At 38.8% G+C, this 21911-nt stretch overlaps 1 protein-coding gene across 3 annotated transcripts in view; it reads left to right on the top strand.

The window, feature by feature from the left end:
- Positions 1 to 21911, top strand: part of VAV3 (vav guanine nucleotide exchange factor 3) — a 155120-nt gene that overhangs the window by 28841 nt on the left and 104368 nt on the right. The gene's annotated exons all lie outside the window — the stretch shown is intronic.

Genomic DNA, 21911 nt, shown 5'->3' with positions numbered 1-21911 from the left:
TTACACAGTATTTTTACAGTAGATTCTGTAAGTCTGACTACTTATTCTACATACAAAGCTTTTTCCAGTCTGTTTTTCAGCCTCCTACATATCTGTTTGATCTGTCATTGCCAATGTGTGTTTAGTTCAACTTCAGTTTCTGCTTTTGAGTCATAGTATCATTACCTGAATCTCATAGGAAAATGTCTAAAATTTACTTGAAGTTGCACTAAAAATAGTTGTTTATTCAAATTTAGTATATCTTAAGCATTATTCGTTTTTTTAAGAGATCATAATTTTACTATCTGATTTTATCAGATAGTTCTTTTTATAAATAGGCATAGAGGTAAGGATGATGTAAGATCAAGAATGAATCAAGGCTGTAGTATGGTTGTTTGAAATGGCTCAGTGGTTATCATTAACCAAAATATCTAATGGTATTTCTCAATCTTTTGTCTGGTTTTATGTCCTTTGAGCATTAAATTAGATAACCTGGTAATTCTGCCTGTTCTTCAGTTGTGCTGAACATCTTATCCTCATAAATCATATTTAAGAAAAAGCTTTTTGTAAAAATATTGTCCTTTTGGACAAATTTGGCTCACTAAAAATGAGATTTGTTTCTGTTTTGATTGTGCAAGTATCAGAGGAATTTTGAAATAGTTGGGTTTTATTTTTTTGTGTGCACTTGCAATGTCCTGTTTAAGGTATTTAAGTCTGATATCTTAATGCTTTATTGAAATCTTTGGATTCTTTAATATTGTATGTTGTAATTACTTGCTGAAAGTTTCTCATTTTTTGTCAGGTAAAGATAGCCTGGTTTTAATACTGTCTAGTTTCAAAGAAAAGATTTTACAGTGCAAATTATTCTTGCTGCATCATTGAACACCCAGCAAAAACAGTGTCTGAATTAATGGTGACTTTAACCCAAAAATGTTTCTGGTACCCTTGATATGTAATTTTAACACAGTTTATTTTGAAACATGATTTTATGTAAGTAGAATAACTGGTTAAAAACCCCCCTATATTCCTTCCATCCATGGTACTAAGTATTTAATTTCTCTTCCGAAAGTCAATTTGGATGTAGAGACATGGATTTTTTTACTGGTTGCGGCTGCCATACACCACAAATAGACTCATTATCCCTGGCACTGGTTTTCCAGTTTTAGTGCATCCAAAGCAATGACGTCTCCAGTCCAGGTCACCTTGCTTGGAGAGCCATGAGGTGAAGATGCAGTGACAAATCTGAGAGGTGCTGCTGGGGAGGATTCTCTCATGGGATGAGCTCTGCATGGGAGCATTGCTCGTGCAGCGGCCGAGATGCTGAGCTGTGCAGCCCTTGCCGTGGTTGTGTTGGGCAGCTTTTGGGTGCCTGATGGCTCTGCTGAGTGGACCAAGGCTGTGCAGCCCTTGCAGTGGTTGTGTTGGGCAGCTTTTAGGTGCCTGATGGCTCTGCTGCTCAGCTGTTCTCTTTCTTTGGGTGCTTGTGTGGAAACTTGCCGTGCACAAGTGGAGCTTGGCATAAGCAGTGTTCAGAAGGGCTGAGCTGTATGTTCTGCAGCCTGGGCAAAGGAGCACGTCGTGAGCTTCTGAAAAGGGCTGTGAACTTCAGGTTATCTATGGAAAGAGAAGGGAAAATGGCAACTGTATTCAAATTAGTAAATTTGCAAGTAAAGAAAAGGTATGCTAAGTTATTTTGTGTGCCTTTACGTATATTGTTTGCACAGTTAGCAGAAAATACCTTGAAGTGGCATGAGATTTCAATTGCGTATCTGATAATGTGCATATTGCTTTGGAAATTCTGATTGTTAGTAGCAGTTGTGAGAGTAGGAAAGTGTCTTTTTCAAGTTCTTCTTTGCTTTTCAACTTTCCCCTTCATTATATTTTCCTGTTAACAACAACTGCAATACAGCTAGCTATATATCTCCAGCTTCCTTGAACAGAGGTTCTGTGTATGCAAAAGGCCAAAAAAAATAGTGCTGCAGATTTTTCCTGCTGCTGCAACCAAGTCATCCTGCCATTTCGAAAAGAATTCTATGACCTGCTCACTCTAAATGCATACAAAACAGGAATCATCTTAAAATGATTACAGGTGCAAACAAAAAGGGGAATATGATTTAAAAACAGTTTTCCAAACTCTTGCTCAAACGGGTGATGTGATGAGTGTATGCATTACCTACCACCTTTTATGCATTTGAATGTATTGGAAGCTGTCTTCAGATGTCAGAAGCTCCAAGTACTAATTATTGGTTGTAGGTGAATCCACGGACGGCTGGGACAAGGAATTCTGCCAACCTGTATATTCTAGAACATTTGGGTTTATTGCAGGGTCGTGGGTAAAAGGGTCCTTCCTTCAGCCACCAGCCTGGGCTGGAGGGGAGTCCCAAAGAGAGAGGGAGAGAGAACAGCAGGGTGAGAGCTGAGAGAGAAGGGAGCGAGAGAGCAAAGGGCAGGGGGAGAGAGCAGGAGTAGGGGGAAGAGGAAGGGTAAGAGTTAAGAGGAGAGGTAAGAGTTAAGAGGTAAGAAAGTTAAGAGAGGTAAGAGAGCGAGGTCCTTGTTACAATACATTATATCTCCTTTTGTGATGAATATTCTAATTTTCAGTGACCAACCAACACAAGACACAAAATCCTATAGAATCTACATGCAGCCTATAAGAACTACTATATTACCATACTGGGTTATATTGTAAACTTTAAAAACTTCTCTTTAAACTTCTGTTTTGCTACATTGACCTTTGGATCCCTTAGCCAGCAGAAAGGGTTCTGCTCAACCAAAAGGGATTCTCCTTCAGCTAGACCATTGTTTTCAGGTTCTATAGGAACAAAGACTCAGTATCCTACAACTCAAAGTCAGCTTTCATTTCTATCCCGATTATAGGTTTCACATTTTCAGAATCTTTTGCTAAGCAATCGTATTTATAAGGTTTCCCTGATTCATCTTCCCCAACAATTGGTGATATAAATAAACTGTTGCTGAAGTGGGTCTGTAAACCTTATCTGTGACTTTTAACTCTTTCAGTTTAATTTATAAAGAAATTACTGTTGAATTTGTCATGTTAAGCTGGGATGTTTTGTTTAGTATGACAGACTTCGGTGACTATTTAAACGTGCCTAGTGTAGGGAACAAGAGAAATGTGTCAGCTGTAAATGAACAGTATGCCTCCAAGGAAGTAAGGTTGAAGGGGAAGAATAAGGTGAGAAGCCTGGTGAGGGCAATTGTATTTTTTTTAAATATTCTGATTTTTTTAACTCTTTAAAGAAAATGGCAGAAAAACCCAGAGCCTTGTAGAAGTAGCAGCTGTATCCTGCCAGTATAGTCATAAGACTTTTAACAGCCTTGTGAAATACTGGTGACAAAATGTTTGTTGTAATGGTGAAACTTGCACTGAATATTTATAGTTAAATGAGCTGTTTCCAGATACTTTGAGACAACATGTGAAAATCTGCCTTGAACTTTGTGCTCCACTTTGCATAGACTTTGATCTTTCAGTGATTAGAAAAAAAGAAAGGTGTATGTGGAGTGGATGGGAATCAGAGGTGAAGCTGAAGTAGCAATATGTAAATAGCCAAAGAATAGATTAAATGGAAGCAGGTAACCTCATGTGTGTTTAATGTGTACATGCTGTATGAATATTGATATTAGCTGTTACAAGGTGAGAGTTTTCTTCTGTTTCAAATATAACAGCACAGTTTCTTATTTTTAGACTGACTGTGCTTGAAAAAAGAGGGCCTACATTTCACAGGAACAGGAAGGTTCTTTAAGTCATGTCTTTTAAAACTATCTATAACTTGATTTTCTTGGAATTCCATGGTATTCACCCATTCCCACTCATTCACCTTTCTATCAGTAAATTTCATTGTTGCTGCCTTAAGTTCCTGACGGAGCATGAAGTGCTCTCCCACACACTGGAGGTGCCAGACAGTGTTTCCATTATGAATTCCATGCTGGAGAGTCATTTTTCACTACCGCAGGGTTCTTCCTCTCTACCTGTGTGCCAGAATAAGCAGATGCTGTTGGTACTTGTTCTGTCAGCTTGGAGCCCTGCACACTCCTCCAACAGCAGCCTTTGTTGCTCCGTGCACCACAACAAATTGTTGCTATGCCTGTTCTCTGAAGGAACTTTGTAACTAATGGGTTGCAGAAATGGGAATATGAGGATTAGTTCTGGTGTCTGTTGATGTCAACAGATGCTCCCTGGTCTCAGAGAGCTGTGTTTGGGCTCCTGGGGGAGGGAAATGGTGTCCAGAAAGTGTCAGGAAAAACACCTTTTGTGTGATCTGCTTTGAATTTCCCAAAGAATGTGTAGCTGAGCGTGGAGTTGTTTTTATGATATAACTGATCTAATAGGAACATAGCAATTCCCCTTGCAGGGATCCTACATTAGATGTCTAGGAATAATGTACTATATTCAAAAAGACAAACAAGGAGATCAAATATCAAATGCCACCAATGAAATAAGTACCTAATTGTTTAAAAGCATATAATAATGTCTCGTGTAGCTCACTCTGGTGACACTTAAAAGGCTTTTTATGTAAAAGCAAGCAACTGCTGTGAAAATATTGAGTTGCAGACAAGTCACGTAGTTGATCATTTTAGTCACTCCCTCACTGCAAAGGAAATCTGGGCAATGATGCAGGAGGAAGTCATGCTGAAGCTGAGAATCCTGGTGTGTTAGTATTCCCTCAGGTTTAATGGATTCCAGGAAAATTGGACAGATGTGCATGAGATACACACACCAAAATCAACACAACGAAAAGCAACTGTTGTTAGAAAAAATTATATACCCTTCCAGGAAAAGAGAGGAGGAAAAGTATCTAAAAAATCTTCAGTAAACCTGAAACAGTTGAGATTATCTGCAGTTGTTTCATATTTTGTTTGCTGAATTTAATCAGTGTGACAATAGAGCAAAATATGATCACTTTTCACTCAGTTACATTAAAACTTCAGAACATGGGGGAACATGCCAAAACATTATACTACATTTCTGTGAAGATATTAAAATGAAGAGATTGAACTGATAAAACTTTTAATGATAGGCTTCTATCATTAAAAGCAGAGCTCTGTGTCTTCATTGCCTGAGCTCTTTTAGTTGTAAAATAAAAACTAAAAAGAAAAAAATAAAGAAAAAGAAACAAAAAACAACAAAAAACAAACAAAAACAAAAAACAAAAAAAAAAAAACCAAAAAGAAAAGGCTTAATGGTTTGCTCAAGAAACTAGATGTGAAATTGCTTTCAGGAGTAGCATTTCAGTGAGATGGGCTGATTTGGGATGAATGACCCTTTGACTTCTCCAAGACAAACCTCTGCATGTGGAGGAATGAGGAAACAGAAGAAATGGACAGGTTTCAGCTTTCTACTCCATGGAGATGCTTTGGACAAAATGAGCAAGAAAATACTAGCCTGTTGCAAAACTGCAAAAAATCACTTCCAACCCCAAAGAACATAAATCATAGTTTTGGGCAAAGTGTTGAGATGGGTGAAGAAGTGAGGTGGGTAGTGGTATAGCTCACAAACCACCTTCTTGAAACATCTCTGAAAACTTGCAAAAATGGTATGCCGTGGTGTGACCAGGGAAATCATACCAATGCCAGATAAATTTAGTGTCCTTAACTGTAACACTGTGTTGCAGTGCTGATTGCCAAGTAGGCTACAAATTTCTAGGTGTGTAACTTCAATAAACCTTAAAAGCATTAGCAGGGGCTTATAGCTTCTGCATGCACACATGTATTTAGCCCTGAATGTTTCAGGATTATGGTCTAGAATGTTCCTGTTCTAGAATACTAGTGGACTATCACCTCACTGGTCTTTCAGAATGGATTTTTATCAATTCCTTTCAGGTCTCTCATAACTTTTCAAGTTGAGACGTTTGCTTCCAACTGATCAAAAGAGTAACAATAATGTTTGGGTTTGACCACATAATGAAATGTTGAACACATCACAAATATCTGATCATTAATGAAAAATTCTCATCCAAGGGAGTGCTTGGAATATTTCTGTTCTTCTGTAATGTTGTTCCCTTCAGTTTTTCAGCAAACGTTATCAGTTAGAAAGCCAAGGTTAACAAGAAACTGTTAATATGAGAAAATGAAGCTGAGTTTCTGTGCTTATTTCTTTGTTCTTAAGATCTTTTGTTATATGTTATCTGTGTCTGACTGACCTTTCCTGGGGACACTGAACTCATAACACTGAATTCTGGTAGTGTACATTCCCTTTTGAGGTGAAAGAAGTTTCGGAGGAAGTGGAGAATTGAAGAATAAGTAGCTTTAACAGGTTCTAAGACTTGTATCTCCTCACACATTTGTTTATACAAATGTTTTTAAGCCTGATTAATTCCCTGAGGTTCTTATAATAAAAATATTTCAGTAACCAGAAGGTGATGGTGAAACTGACATTTAAACCCACACTTCCTGAATTTACAAATACTGGTCTAAATAACAATAGTATAAACTACAAATAAAACCAGAAGGTAATAAGTAAATGATTTACGGATGAAGTTTATCTCAACTTTGAAGAGGTTTGTGCATGTATTTTTTTTTCTGTGACAGTGAAATTGTTCACTTCCAAAGAAGGGTAGGAAATGTATTTTTGTCTTGAAATAAGGAGGTCATGTTCAAAATATACAGTAGGATGCTTATTCAAAAGTAATAGTAAAGTAGGCACCTCATTTAAAATGAGAAATGATTTTGTGCAGGACCTTAATAAAAGGTATTCAGATTCTTATTGGTTTATCCTTAAAGGGCTTTGATTACATCAAGCTTAGCTTAATTACCATGGTGCTGGTAAACTGTTCTTTGCTAATAGTCAGTGTGGTTCCTCTGTGCCTGGCCTTCTGTCTGAGCAAGGGGCTGACCCAAGCAGCACTATGAATTATCTAGAATACAGTTTTGCACTCTTACCTGCTTTTCTTGTTTCCTGCAGTTCACTTTGAACAGTCTTAGCTGACTGTATCTTGATAAAAATGAAAGATAAGGAGGCAAAGAAGCATAAACAAGTGAAAATGGTGTTGAGAATCGAACAACTTGAAATATTTATGTAAATATTCCCATATTGCTTGCCAAATGTCGTTTGTCGTATGCATTAATGATAACAACAGGTGTTCAATTGGCTTGATATATTATCATGCATACTTATAAAAGAATAAATTTTATTTCTTTCATTGCTCTATTCTAGTAGGAAGAAGTTAGAGAATAGTAATTCTGTAATTGCTAAGTTTGGGTTTTGCCTCCTGTTATGGTTTGAAAACAAACCAAGTGAGAGGCTGTAAGTCGGGAATATAATTTAATGAGAAGGAAAAAAAATTAAAATAAATGCAACAATACAAAAAGAAAAAAACACCACTGACAGAGTCAGAATACAACCTGATCAGGGTGATGGAAGCAGTCCAGACGAGGTGGTCTTCCTGAAGCAGTGATCTCGTAGAAAGGTCTGGTAGTTCCAGTCCTCTGAGAATCCAGTGGGTGAGGGCTGCTTCTACAGTCCCAAATCCCAGTTTATATCCAGGTGAGAATGCTTGGCTCTTCCCCATGGGCGGAGCATCTCCCAATGGGATGATGAGTCATAGAGGAGGGCCTTGATGGCCCATTAAAGAGAGAGATAACTCCCGGAGGGAGTTATCTGTGAGTCATTGATGGGCCATGAACTAAAGATGGTGATAGAATACATCCTAAACTACAGCCCAGGACACTCCATTTTTTTTTTCTGTCTGAATGATCTGAAGACACCTCCTAACCCTCCCCTCTCCCCTCTGACTTTCTTCCCCCCATCTCTTTTATATGACGAGATTTCAATGTGATTGAAGGGTGTCTGTGCTAAACCTCCATCAGTGATGGGGCTGCTCTTGAGCTCCAGAGGCACAGATTGGCTGCTAGGGCGATGTGCTTTAAACCATCACCTGGGCAGTGGTGTGACCTCCTCTGGGAGGAATTCCTGTGCTAGGGGAAAGCCAGGCAGGCCATGATTTCTCTTCTCAGTGTGCAGAGATCCCCTGTCCTGAAGGCAAGGGGGTGGCTGCCTCCAGCTCACTGTGGTTGGGAGGTCTATGGAAAGCAGGAGGGTACTTGAATGAAAAGTCCAGTAGTTGCTGCTTGTTTCTTTGTCAGTATCAAAAGCTCAGGGTTTTTTTTTTTACCCTGAACCATGCTCTGGTAGTTAGATTGCTTGTAAATTCACTCACTGCTTTTTCTGTCCAGCTTGAGTAGAAAGTGAAAGCTGCAGTGAATGGTTTGCAGCAGGAAACACTGCTTGAGTATTTCATAAAAAGGAAATAGCTATGAATTAATGAGAAATATTTACAGACTGCGTTAGAGGTGGTGACAAGGCTAGAGGAGTGTTTGCTAATCAAGAATTATGTCACTGTATTCTCTGGTTCTTAAATTCTGACACAATAATGGTGTTACAAATAAATGTCAGCTCCAAATGCATTTGAAAAGCATGGATACTTGAATAGATGAGTAATGGAAAAATACGTCAGAATATGTATTGCACTGTATTTTTCTATTAATCTGAAAAGCTTACATTGTATTCAATTAGATCACAGAGACTCTCTTGCTAGGAAAATGAATGTATCTTTCTGTGTAAACACAAACATTTGGGGATGTGGCTTTTTTTCTTTGTCAAAATGTACTATAGCAGAAATGTGGGATCATAGGTTTTGGGCCTTAAATGTCGCTGATGAAACTTTGATGCATAAAATGAGATTTATTTGGAAAAGTTCTATTAAAAAGTTTGTTTGCATTTTCATGGCTTTCTTCATGAGATTTTGAAGGGGAAACAATGGTAGTTGAACACTGAGGATTTAATTTCCAAACCAACCGTTCAACAACTCAATCATTCAGTGTAAAATTTTATGATGAATCTATTAGCTGATAAACTTGGCAATGTGTTTAGAAACAGTTGTAAATAATGACAGTTGCTAAGTAGGAAGTAACATTACAGAAGAAATAAAAGTACTGGCAAATAAAATATTTGCAAAATATTAGCAAAAGTAAAATTAAATGGCACACTTTAGCTACTGTTTACCTCTACAAGTAAATAAGACCTTAGGTTTCACCCAGTTGGGAGTTTAAACTGATATGCCAGCATGGGTCTCCAGAGCAGCCTGTGAAGAGCCTTAGGTAATAGTTATACTGTGTAATGCAGCACGATGCTGACAAAAGAATATTGTTTGAATTTTTGGAATGTACTATTCTGAGCATATTTTCCATACACACATTTTAACCTTAATATAATAAAATGGATGAATTAGAGCTGTATATAAGTTTGAGTGAGGTGCATTCAGGTCTTCAACTGGATCCCATGTTGTTCTGGGAACTGTAAAGAACGTGTCACTGAATTACTTTGAAAAAGCCAACAGAGGGCTAGTTCATGTAAGTGAAATTTATTCCCCAAGTCAACTTTAAGTTGGTGGGAGTTTTAAAGTGTTTCTAAAGTAGAACTAATTTCAGCAAAACTCCATCAGTGACATTGTGGAAGCACATGGTGTGTGTTTCTTGCAGCGGTGAATTGCTATGAGCTGCATAATTCAGTGTACTATGTATTCCATTTTTTAACCAAAATATGTAGATTACTTGGGGGAGGGTTTACTGCCTGTGCCCTTGAAGGAGAGTAGAGTGAAAATTGAATGTAGGTCACTGGCGGGTTGGGGAGTTTTACACTAATTCCCATTCAGCCTTCACTGTTGTCCAGAACTCACAGCTCAGTTTCAAGAGATGCTGTTGATTGCATAGTGACTCAGTAGGGTGTAATGTAGGTTTTTCCTCCTCCAATGCTAGACAAAAATAGAATTATCTTCCTGAGTGGTATGAGACATAGGCCCAGCTGTGTGCCCTCTGACTGCTGTACCTGAATATATCCTGGGAGTTGTGTCTGGGCTGGGGGAGATAACCAGGAGGTGACAGAAGCCTTGGAGAATAAAACATGGCATGAGGAAGGGACACAATGGGAAGCTTGTGGCAGCCCTGTTCAAACAGTGGACTTGTCTAAATAGTATCACTGTCAAAGTCCTGATAAAAGGTTGTAGTTGCCATGCAGTGGGATGATCCCATACAATGTGTTCATGCCTTCAAAAGCAGTGGAACAAGGAGTAGGACCTAATTTCTTAATATCTATTTTACCCTCAAGTTTTCTTTCAAATGCTTTCCTCACTTAGACAATAAGTAATAAATTCATAGCTGTTTGAAACAAGTGGCTAGCCAAGAATAGATGTGAACATTTTTAAGATTATATTTACTTGGCTGTTGCAGTTTCTTCTGATTTTATTGTATCTTTTGGTCACCACCAGCTTGTTTAAAAAGTACTATATATAAATATATATATATACACACATATAAACATTTGTTGAGATTTAAGCACTTGTGTATATGGCAGTCTCTCTGAGAACTTATTTGCTCTACTAAATATTGTTGAGTGATGTAGTTCTGGGTTTATTCTGAGTTTTAGTGTTTTGATTTGGGGAAGAGTTTTTCAGCTAACTAAAAGGAAAGTTGAGACCAAATAAGTACCTTAAATGTACCTTAAATCACAGTCTGTGATCTGTGAGAAACAATCTGGATGTTGGTAAACAAGCTTCATTAGGAATCTTGAAGTTCAATTAACTCAGTGAAGTTAATGAAAGTTCTTAAACCACCTGATTAAAAATGTCATCATACCATTTTTAAAATGGTGAGGGCCACATTTTTGTATATGCTAACTTAGAGACTGGATAGAAGATGGTTTTTCTCAGTTGTGTTTTTTGTGGCCAAAAAAAGTTTGTTAAAAGCATGATCACACCATATTAGAAAACAAACAGGTTTTTCCTGGCCAAATTAGTACAAATTTGCTTTAAATTAGAAAAAATCTTTTAATCTATATTAATATTACTAACACATTTTATCATGGAAAAAATGGATTCTAGACGAGACATCTGATATAAAATTCTCAATACTGTCTCTCTTTCTATAGACATTTCCTTATAAAATGAAGTAAATCGGAATATGAATTCATCTCTTTTTCAGACCCTAGGAAAGAGAGTAATTTTCCTGTATCTAGCAAGCATCTAGCCAAAACTTAGTGAAGGAACTTGAGCATAACATGTACTTGGAGTTTTGAACTTTTACAAAGTAAATGGCATTTACATTTTTGGGGTTTTTTTTTGATGAAGATTTGCCACCCACAACTGGGTGGCGTGAATTTGGAATCTGTAGGAGTCACAACAAAACTGAATTTAAATCTTACCTTTGTGTGTATTATTAATTAGAGTAGATTAACCGTGCTGATGCTGGATACAGAGTTAAATGGGAGTGTATGAGAATATTTCTATTCAAATCGTGGGGCTTTTAGGGAATTCCTTATATCTGTTTCTCTTGTGGAAGGGACTAATTCACCTCTGTCTTGAACGGTCTGCTAAATGTTAGGAAAAGGTGCCACTTTGAGACTTCAAAGTTAACAAAGCCATAACCACAGCAAGTAGCAGCGTGCTCTGACCACAGGCTCTGGACAGCAGAACTGCTGTTTTCCTTCCTCCACACTTGCCTCTTGGTGCTGCCCTGTGCTCACCCTTGCCTGACACCCAAAGAGTGCAGTCCGTCTGATCATTCCTACTTAGGCCTTCATCACTTAATGTTTAAACTGATTTTCTGTGCTGAGTTGCTGTTTACTCTTCATCACTGCTTTGTCTCCTTTGCTGCCTGCATTCTTTGCCCTTTCTCAGCACTCTGCCCTGCAGTCTGGTGTGCATCCCCATCCCTGCAGTGCTTCTTGGGCCTTTTCCATTTATACATTTCAGGTTTGTTTCTGGAGTTTTGTTTTGTCTCTTGGTTTTGCTGGAAGACTGGTCTTATTATTCCTGTGCTTATTGAAATGCATCTTCAGATGTTTCTGCAGAGCAGATAAGTACCTTCTGCTCATAAGATAACTATGGCTCTACTGAAATTGCTGCAGTTTTTAGAACCTGAATATGAGAGTCTCTTCCTTAATTTTTCTCCTCTAAGGAAGAGATATTCAATTTGGTTTCATTGGCTTCCTCTTGCATCTAATTCAGAGCATGTTTTGTATGTTCTTATTGTACAGTGAGAACAGTCTTTGATGTCTTGCACCACCAAAACTCAGAAAAGGAAAAAATAGTTCTTAGCACTGATAATCTGACGAAGTTTTATTTCCTTTGTCTAAGTGGAAACCCGCCCCCCCTCCAAAGGTGAAGTTGTGAGGAGGAACTGAGAATTTTGACACAAATTATTCAATAAAATTATTTTAGGATTTACAAGCTATAAGATACTGTCATCTGTTTGGAAACTGTCAAACCAAGGTTTTAACTAAGCTGTGTATTTTAATTAGAGCCTTATTTGCTTGAAGAAAGTTGACATTAGGCAGTAGTCAGTTTGTGATGCAGTCGTCAAGTGTTTAGGCAAGATAGTTCATGCAACTGTCTATGCTTCATGTATTGCTTTGTAACATATATTGATCAATATATGCATATATGAACTGTTGGGGTGTCTCGATGAAAAATATGAAGCTTGTAATCTAAATTTACTGACATTAACTCTTGTTTTGCTCTTGTTGTGCATGTTGAAAACAGTTTGCTCAGGCAGTGAAATTGGTTGCTTTGGTAGGTATGGTACCAGACTAATGACTACTTCTTTGCTTGTTTGCAAGTGTAGAACTCTGCCTATGAAGGGGAATTCAGTTATAAATTTGTTTGATAGTGTTATAAACGCCTATTATAAAGTTGGCTTTTCGCAAGATGTGTGCTATGTGATTAATAACTTTGGGGTAAGGATATAAGTTTTTATTTCTGCTGTTAGTAAAGAAAATGAGACATAGTGGTAGCAGTGATATAGTAAATCCTTAAACTGTCTGTTTGGCTGGGATAACATCCAGTGAACATGTAAAGAAGACCCTGCTATTGATACACCAGCTATCAGCATCTCCCATCTGAAGACAGCACGGACCAAGGCCCGAGCTGGAGGTGATGATGAAGGTGATGATGAAGACACAGCCCAGAAACACGCAGCTCTAAAAAGGCAGACCCAAGGAGGGGCCGTGCAAAACAGTCCCTGGAATATGGAAACTAGTTTATGGGAAAATATGAATATTGAACAGATTGATACAATAGAAAGGTATTTAAAGAAAGCCTCTGAAATAGCCGATTGTGGACTTGGCTGAATGTCAAGTCACCCAACCAACCATACTTTGCTTTTTTCCTTATCTCCTAATTGTCTTATCTTTTATTAAAACCTATTTCTTAAAATCTACCTAAAAAAAGTGAATCTCGTTTTTCACAATAGTGTAAGGCGAAGTGTTAAAGCCAAGTCAGCATTCTCAAGCAAATGTTGTGACTCTGTACCCCAGTTTCAAAGCTGTTTGGCCAGTAGGAAAGAATCCATCTGACAGGGTGCCTCAGACCTTCTGATGGCTTTAAACTGATCCATCTTAGTTCACTTGGCAGACTAAAGTCTTAAGGGAAAAGTGCCCGTTCTGTGCAGCTTCTCACAGACAGAGGAGCCCTGAACTAGCAAGGCTGAGAATCTTGTCAGAAGCACTTTTCCTTGCTTGCTCTGTTGGATCTTAATGAGTTGTAGTAGGAGTTGTTATGAAGGTGGAAGACCATGTCTCAGACAGTGGGAATCCGAAGTCCATCAGTAATCAAAAATCCACTGAAAACTTAAACTTGTCTGGCAGTAGCCCGGCCTGTTTGTTATATATGCAACGCTTCATTTTGACCAACAACTAGACCTTCATCTTAATATAAAATCAATAACTATCATTTGTTGTAGGCAGGTCTTAAGGGCATTTCTCTGTAGTATAAAAGCATTGGATGAGATTGGTTTTAATGGCTGTATTATCTTTGAACAGCAGTAATTGAAAGTTTCCAAAAGCTAAATCTAAATCTGGACTGTCTTGTCCTCATCTTATCCAGACACCTCACAAAATCTCCATTGTGTGTGCTCTCATGCTGTAGGTACCTCAGCTGCAACAACAAGCCAACAGTGTTGGCTCACAAAGTTCCTGCATTGATATTTTTGTTCCTTCTGGTGGAAAACATGGATCATCTCTCTTTTCTTAAAGAAATTACCATGGAGGGAACTCTTACTTTCTTTGTTCTCATTTTATGTTTCATTTGCTTTACAGGTCTGGTTTCAGTTTCCTCACCTTGTTTTCTACTTTTTGTGGTGATGGTTTTTTAATTTCAAACCCTTTCAGAAGCTGACTACATTAAGCCTTTTGAATGATATTTTTCCTCTTCCTCTAATGCCTCATTCTCCTTCCTTCAACTTTCTCATGTCTTTTTCCTGTTGACATCTCTCTTGTTTCCTGAAACTTCTATCTCTCCAAATCTTCTGACTTTGCTGTTGTCTGAAGATTATATTTCATGCATCTGCTGCAGTTAGGCTGGTTTTGAGGCTGTGTCATTGCTACTATTTTTGGTATGAGTGCAGTAAGGGAATTTTTGTGCTGTTGGAAATACCTGTGAGCAGTCAAATTAGTGCCTGCCAAGTAAAAAAAGAAGATACGTTGAGGAACACAATTTTTAGAAACATTTTAGGTAGTGTGGGATAAAATCACAAGCTGTAATGCTGAATAACTTTTAAAAAATTCAGCGTTGAGGCCGTTCCACTCAATTTAATGTTCATCAGCTTGTATATATTTTGATCTTGGTTCTAGATTTGAAGTTTGATGTAAAAAATGAAGAAGGTAGAGGCATAATTCACCTTGCTGCTGGATATGAATTGCAACTTTGAATTTTAGATCTCCCCCTGTGACATTTGACCCATAAAAATGTAACACTTAGCACAAATAGTGCCTTTCATTGAAACCATAATATCTATGACAAAATGCTGGAAGAACGTTGGTATCAGACAAGGTTTGTCTTTCATGTTCTATGTTTGATAAAACCACTTATACAACGTTGGTTAATTGCAATATATTTCTTTCTGAATTTTATCTCCCAAAAATGCCTTTCTGCACAGACTACAAATGATGTGGGAGCCTGTTTTCCACAAAGCATGACCTTTTCTGCTGTGTTTTCTAGGTGCATCTGCTTGCCTGCAGTTGGCTCTTGCATTTGCTCACTGTACGCTGCTGCTGAGATAGACTGGAGCAGGGCTAATAATGCTTGGGATATTGGTTTTGGTTTGGACTCACTGTATTGGACTGAAATACTCAACTAAATTCATGTCAAGAGTTTCATTGAACTCGTATGTGCTACTGGTGTTTTTATCATAATGAGGACTGAAGTTGGCCTTAGGTAAAGCTTTATGACTTGTTACCAGTCTGGGATGTGTTCAGCCCAGTGCCCTTTCACAAATGTTTTTAAGCACAATTCCACAACAAATACTTGGAAATGCCTTTAAACCCTGTAGAGTAAAAGTGAGGTACAGTCCTGTGTGCTCTAAGAGGCAATATTAATGTCAGAGATCACTGCCTCTACCCTGGCAGAGCTGGGAAATAAGCAGTGGACCTTACCTGCCCTTCAGAATAGCGCACTAAGAAACCTATCCCTCTCTCTGTCTTTGCTTATCAGTTCTCAAATGTAGTTTATGGCATTACCATAGAGTTGAGTTAGAACAGTGGGTGAAGAGCACAAAGCAGAGGACAAAAGTTTCTGTAGTCAGCAGAGCTGGTGAAATTCCAGGAGACATCTTAATTGTAAATACAACTGTATGGTTAATGATAGGTATCTCTGGTTTGCTCTTATTTACCACAGTATCTACATCTAAAATATATGCTAAGATCCCCATCACATATTTTACGAACTCAAAATGTTGTTTTCAACCTCCAGACAAGTGAAAGCTAAAGAGCAACATTTAAAAAAAGCATATTAAAAAAGAGAGGAGTCAATTCCACTTTCTCTTTAGTTCTGCAGTGGCATTTTGGAAGTGTAGCACTTAGATAATACAGTCTGCAAGCTGCTGCATGTTCAAGGTAATAAGGCAGTAATTAAACAGTAAAAAATAAAAATAGCAAGTTAGTTTCTTTCATTCATTTTGTAATTTTCAGTATATGGATCCAACTCAATGAGAATTGAGTACAAACATGATGGGAATGCATTTTTCTTCATATTTTGTTCTACTACTACAAGTATAATTGAGATTTTTTTTTTTTAATCTAAATGAACAGATGATTAGGGAGAAAACCAAACTACTGCTCTTACCAAGTTTTAGTAGAAGCTGACAATGCCACCTCCATTGCAGAATGTCTTCTCAAGTTTAATTTTTTTTAATCCCACGTCAAAGCTAATGATTTTTAAAATGAATGGAAGTGAAATGTCTGAGTTATGCCATCCTGTTTACTGTGTATTTTTTGTAGTGTTGGAGGCAAATGCTTTTCTGTTGGACTGATCTAACCCCTTGTCTCTTCTAGTAGAGAGACCTCCAAAGAGTCTGAGGCCTGAAAAATTGCTGTGGACTTTTGTGAGCCACTGTGAGCCAGCTGGAGGGTAACTGCAGCAAAGAGAACAACTCACTTCCCTTTGCACTGTAAAAAGGATTTTTTTTTTCCTTGCAGATATACAGTGTGCATTTATGCCTAATAAATATTCCTGTCTTCATTGATTGTGTCCTGGAGTACGTTCAGTTCATGGTTCAGGTGTGACTTGGTACTACTAGGCAAAGCCATACACTAGTTCAATTTGTGTAGTCAACGGTTAAAGTAAACTCAGAAAAAGGAGAAGTGTGGAAGTGACTGGTGCACCCAAGACAGGAAGAAAAACTCTTCCTCTGCTTTTAGCAGAAGAGAGGAAGAAAAACGCCATTGCACAGCCTCCTCTGAGTGTTGTTCTTGCAAGGATCAAAATTGACAACGAATCTGTTTAAATATTAAAGTGAAATAACACAGTGGGGGTGAGGAAACCACATGTCACTTAAACTGCAGGATGCATAGCTAAAACATTATTGGAGGTGCAATCAGTAATCAATATGTGAGCACTAATTTTCTTCTAAAATATCTGTATGCTAATTTTAAACATCCAAGGTCACGAACATCCAAAATGTGTACATAAAATGTACAAACTGGTGGTTGCAGTTTAGAGAATTTGCTTGTTCTTTTCAAAAAAATGTAAAATAAGTCTGTTAAAAGGCAGCCACAAAAGAAATGTAGCTTTGGAAAACACACAGCACTGATTTACATCCTTTCCAATTAACCGCCCCCCCGCACATGTCCGAAGTGTGAACACCTTTGATAAACTCCCTGTTTAGTCATTAGGGGTTTTAAGGGAATGCTTACATTTAGGTTAAGAAAAATAATTAAAATATCATGTTTTAAAATGCAGGAAAAAGCCGTTTCTTTCATGATTGATTACTGTTATGACCCATATACAAATAGTAAAAATTATGGTGTTGTCAGTAAGAGTGCTCAAAAAGCAGTGAAAACAAGCACTTGATCAAAGCTGAATACAGCTCGAAGATGCTGTTTCTAAGTATAGGTTTATCCTTGCAGTGTTTATTCTGAAGGGAAGTGGGATGACTTCACAGCAGACAGGTTTTGCAGTACTGTCCTAGCAATATCCTTTTGTATTCTTTTGCCCTCCATGCAAAACCTGAAATGTAATAACCTCACCAGAAAGGACAAACTCCAATTCCATGTTTAGAACAGCAGCATGCTCTGAGGCAGCCTGCACTTATAAGTTGCAGTGTTTATAACACAGCAATGCTTAAAGTAAGATTGTCATTCTTTAAGCAAGATCTTAAATAGAGGAAAAAAAAAAAAACAAAACCACCAACCAAAATACCAGTCCCAAGCTTAACACCCCAGAAGGCATGGTGAGGGCTGGGAGGTATTCAAAGAATCAAAACCACGAGCTGTAGACAGGAAGCAGCTGCTCAAACTCCTTCCCTCCACGCTGGCGTTAGGGAGTCTTGGCTTTGCAGACAACATGAACCAAGGGATGAGCATGACTGTGCTGCTTGTGCAATTTAAACTTCTTCATTTCCCTGTAGGAACAGAGCTATCTAGGGAACCTTTCTTTCTTTTGGGCTACTGACTGTAACCTCAGCAGAGACCTATAATTTCAAAAATGGGGTTTTGCGCACTGTAGGCAATCCGCGGACGGCTGGGAAAAGGAATTCTGCCAACCTGTATATTCTAGAACATGTGGGTTTATTGCAGGGTCATGGGTAAAAGGGTCCTTCCTTCAGCCACCAGCTTCAGCTGAAGGGGAGTCCCAAAGAGAGAGGGAGAAAGAACAGGAGGGTGAGAGCTGAGAGAGAAGGGAGAGAGAGAGCAAAGGGCAGGAGAAAGAGAGCAGGAGAGTGCAAGAGCAGGGGGAAGAGGAAGGGTAAGAGAGAGCTAAGAGCAGCGGGAAGGAGAGGAGGAAGAGGTAAGAGAGCGGGGTCCTTGTTACAATACATTATATCCTTTTGTGATGAATATTCTAATTTTCAGTGACCAACCAACACAAGACACAAAATCCGATAGAATCTACGTACAGCCTATAAGAACTACTACATTACCATACTGTGTTATATTTTAAACTCTAAAAGCTACTCTTTAGACTTTTGTTTTGCTACATTGACCTTTGGATGTCTCAGCCAGCAGAAAGGGATTGTTCAATCCAAAGGGATTCTCCTTCAGCTAGCTAGGCTATTGTTTTCAGGTTCTATAGTAACTAAGACTCAGTATCCTACAACTCAAAGTAAGCTTTCATTTCTATTTCAATTATAGGTTTCATATTTTCAGAATCTTTTGCTAAGCAATCGTATTTATAAGGTTTCCCTGATTCATCTTCCCCAACAACGCAGTTTGAAAAAAAATTATATATTTGTGTCCATTGTTGGATATTGATTAGTCAAGACTTGCTCATTATAGTTCTTGTAACATGGTATTGAGTTTTACAGATTCCCAGGGAGCACTGCTCCTTTAATGTTTAGGATTCACATGTGCAGTTCTGTCAGACAGTTCCACTGTTCTAGTTCCAGAGTTTGCATGGTCAGAGTTGTTACTTCTGATAAAAGGAGTTAAAATGTTCAGTGTGTAAAATGGGGTAAATGTTCTTAGCATCAACCTGTCCTTTTGGACATCAGGTCATCTATCCTCATATCTTTGAGTGGTTTGTAAAAACTGTGTTCTACAAGCTTTGTCTGCCCTCCTGGTTCCAAACTGCCTGGCTCACCTCTCCTTCTTAGAAGACTTTGGAGAAAAAGTTGCATCTTCTGTAGCTGTTGATTCCCCAGGGCTTTTGAAGTCCCAGCGGTTTGCATCTCTGTATTTAGCTTATCTACGAACAGATCGGCAACACCCAGGAGGTTTTTTTGGGTCCTCCCACCCCACTCTGGAGAACCTTTCCTGCCACTTGGTTGTGGAGACACTAACCTTAGGGAGAATGCATGGCAGATGAGATTTCCCTAGGGCAATGGCTGTATGAAGGTGTGCATGGCCAGAGCCAGCCGGGCTTCCCCCTGCAGCACAACACACCTCGGAGCTCTCCTCTCACAGCTGGGGCTCAGTGCTCAGAGGAAATGTGCACGACTGCCAAAACCAGCTCTTACAGCACTCCTACCCTTGCTGCCTCTGCATGAAAGCATTTGGCACCTGGTTTTGAATCTTTTTTCTGCAGTTGCTGGGAGGTTCCTGTCAGTCACAAAGACTTGGCTGGGGGTTGTGAATTTTTCTGCCTGGTTCCCTGGGACAGTCGGTGTACTTTCCTTACTGCTCCTGTGCCAGCTCTAAGCCTTGGTGGGAAAGAGGGATGAGGTAGTCCTCAGATGTGTTTCCTTCGGGTGTAGGTCAGTGGAAATGGAAGAATGGACACGGACAGTGAGAGATCAGCATGAATCAGGATGGCTGAAGGTGGTGTCAGTGAGAAAACAGGCAGTAGCCCACAGCTGGTGATTACTCCGGTGGAAAGGAAATTTGTGCCTTTCCTTTGGATTGCACTGATCAGCGCTCCACACCTAAAGCCTGGATTCCATTCTCTGAATGAGGTGAAAATCAGGATCTAGCTACACATGAAGCTGTGTGCAGTGAAACACAGATGATGACATTTCTGCAGGTCTGCAGTCTGTCCTGTTCCTAAGGAGGTGTTGGTGCAGGTGCCAAGGCTCTAAATTGTCTTGCACATCTTCGTGTCTGTATGGCTTTGACACTTCAGTGCATCCCACAACAGTATTTAGCAGAGGCATATTTGCACAGCTGGCATTTGAAACCTGGTTTTTGTTGTTAAGGGCCTGTTAGAGGTTGCCAGTATGTGAACCAAAGGTTTGCTTGTAGGTCGGTTTTTTTAGTTTTCTCTCTGTGGGCGGGTGGTTTTTCTTTTTTTTTTTTTTTTTTTTTTTTTTTTTTTTCCCTCCTCCTTTCCTTTAATTTTAAGGAGTTTTCATTCATTTTGCCTTTTTGAAAAGCCCTCATCCTTTCTCCTTCCCTAGAGGCTTGTGGCTTGATTAAAACTAACCTAAACCAACATGGACTACTGACACGGTACCCAGATGGAGAGAAAATGTTCAATTTAACTTATGAACACGCTTTACTTGGAATAATATACTCATTAGATCAGCAGCTGTGTAATCACCCTGGAGTTCTGTAGCTTCATGTATTTTATTTTTTCTTTTTTTTTTTTTTCATCTGTTAACCAAGTAAAATGGAAATGTACTAAATCCTAAAGGTCTTTTGGTTCAAAAGTTAATGATGGATTAGTGTACAATATTAATACATATTAATCAATATATGTATTCCAACTGCTACCCATACACCTCTGTTCCAAATTGATTTAGGGTTGTCCAGAGCCTGGTAAATGCTACACTAGTAAAAGATAAACCTTTCTTAATATAAATCATTTGAGAATATATTTATATGTAGCATTTTCATCTTATGTGCGAGTTATAAAACGATGTTTCTCTTTCCCCTCCTCCTCCCCAGTCTGGTGAATGAGTGAAAACAGCTTCATGAGAACTCAGTCAGCATGTGGGCAGTTCTGGCTTCAAAGTGTCCTGGATACGTGGCACTTCAAATTGGCCTCATAAGAGCATCACCCCATGATTTAAGTGCTTGCATGGAAGTAACTGCTTTGATGATCTAACCACAAGTGAGTCTTTCTAGGTTTTATTGGCATCAGATATGAAACTGTTGCCATCAATATTTGTTGATCGCTTAAAATTTTCAGTTTAGGTAAAGATCAGAAATATAAATATGGCACAGTCCTTACAGCAGCTGTCAGTATCATGGAATTATTGCTTGTTTGGGGAGACAGTGAGTTGCAAAATGATTTACTTCTGTTTCTTCTAAAAGTGGAAAAGTACTTTTGAAATGTACTTAATCTGTTCTTTAACTGCATCATTTGCAAGGTCTTTTTAAAGAAACAAGATTAAAAAGAGACACCACTAAAATACTTTAGAAAGGGACATTTTAAACTCAGACACACTACTGCTATGGAAAGTAGTAAAATAGTCCCTCTAGTGTACTGCTGCTGTAAGCAGGCACAGGAATATCTGATGTGATTAACTGAAGACTATGGCTGCAGGAGATTACAAAATAATGTCTTGGCAAGGCATATGAAAGTTCTTACATAAACTGGAGAGTCTGACCTACAACTGTAAGTCAAGTCAAGCCATAATAATTATCAAGCCAAAACCCAAAAAAGCTGTTATAGTTCCTAATGAAGTAAAGAGTTAATGTACAGTGTGAAATCTTTGCTCTTGCCCGCAGTGCCTGAAACATGAATGAGGAGCAGAGCCACTCACCAGGGTGTGGGCTGAGGTGTGCTTCCTCTTCCAGCGCCGTAGATTTGAATATCGTGTCCTATTTTGCATAAACTGGCTATGTACTGTAAAACAAACTTGGATGTTCACATCTTCTTGAAGCAAGTGAGACTTTGATGTGACTTCTAAAGACCTGCTTAACCTCTGTCTCGTGCCAGGCAGTGCAGAGGAGCTGTGTCCCAGGGGAGCTGTGTCCCAGAGGGGCTGTGTCCCAGAGGAGCTGTGTCCCAGGGGAGCTGTGTCCCAGAGGAGCTGTGTCCCAGAGGAGC

Source organism: Sylvia atricapilla, chromosome 9 (genome assembly GCF_009819655.1).
Source record: "Sylvia atricapilla isolate bSylAtr1 chromosome 9, bSylAtr1.pri, whole genome shotgun sequence".
NCBI lineage: Eukaryota > Metazoa > Chordata > Aves > Passeriformes > Sylviidae > Sylvia > Sylvia atricapilla.
Note: the sequence above shows the minus strand (reverse complement) of the source record. Positions and strands in the feature narration are given on the sequence as shown.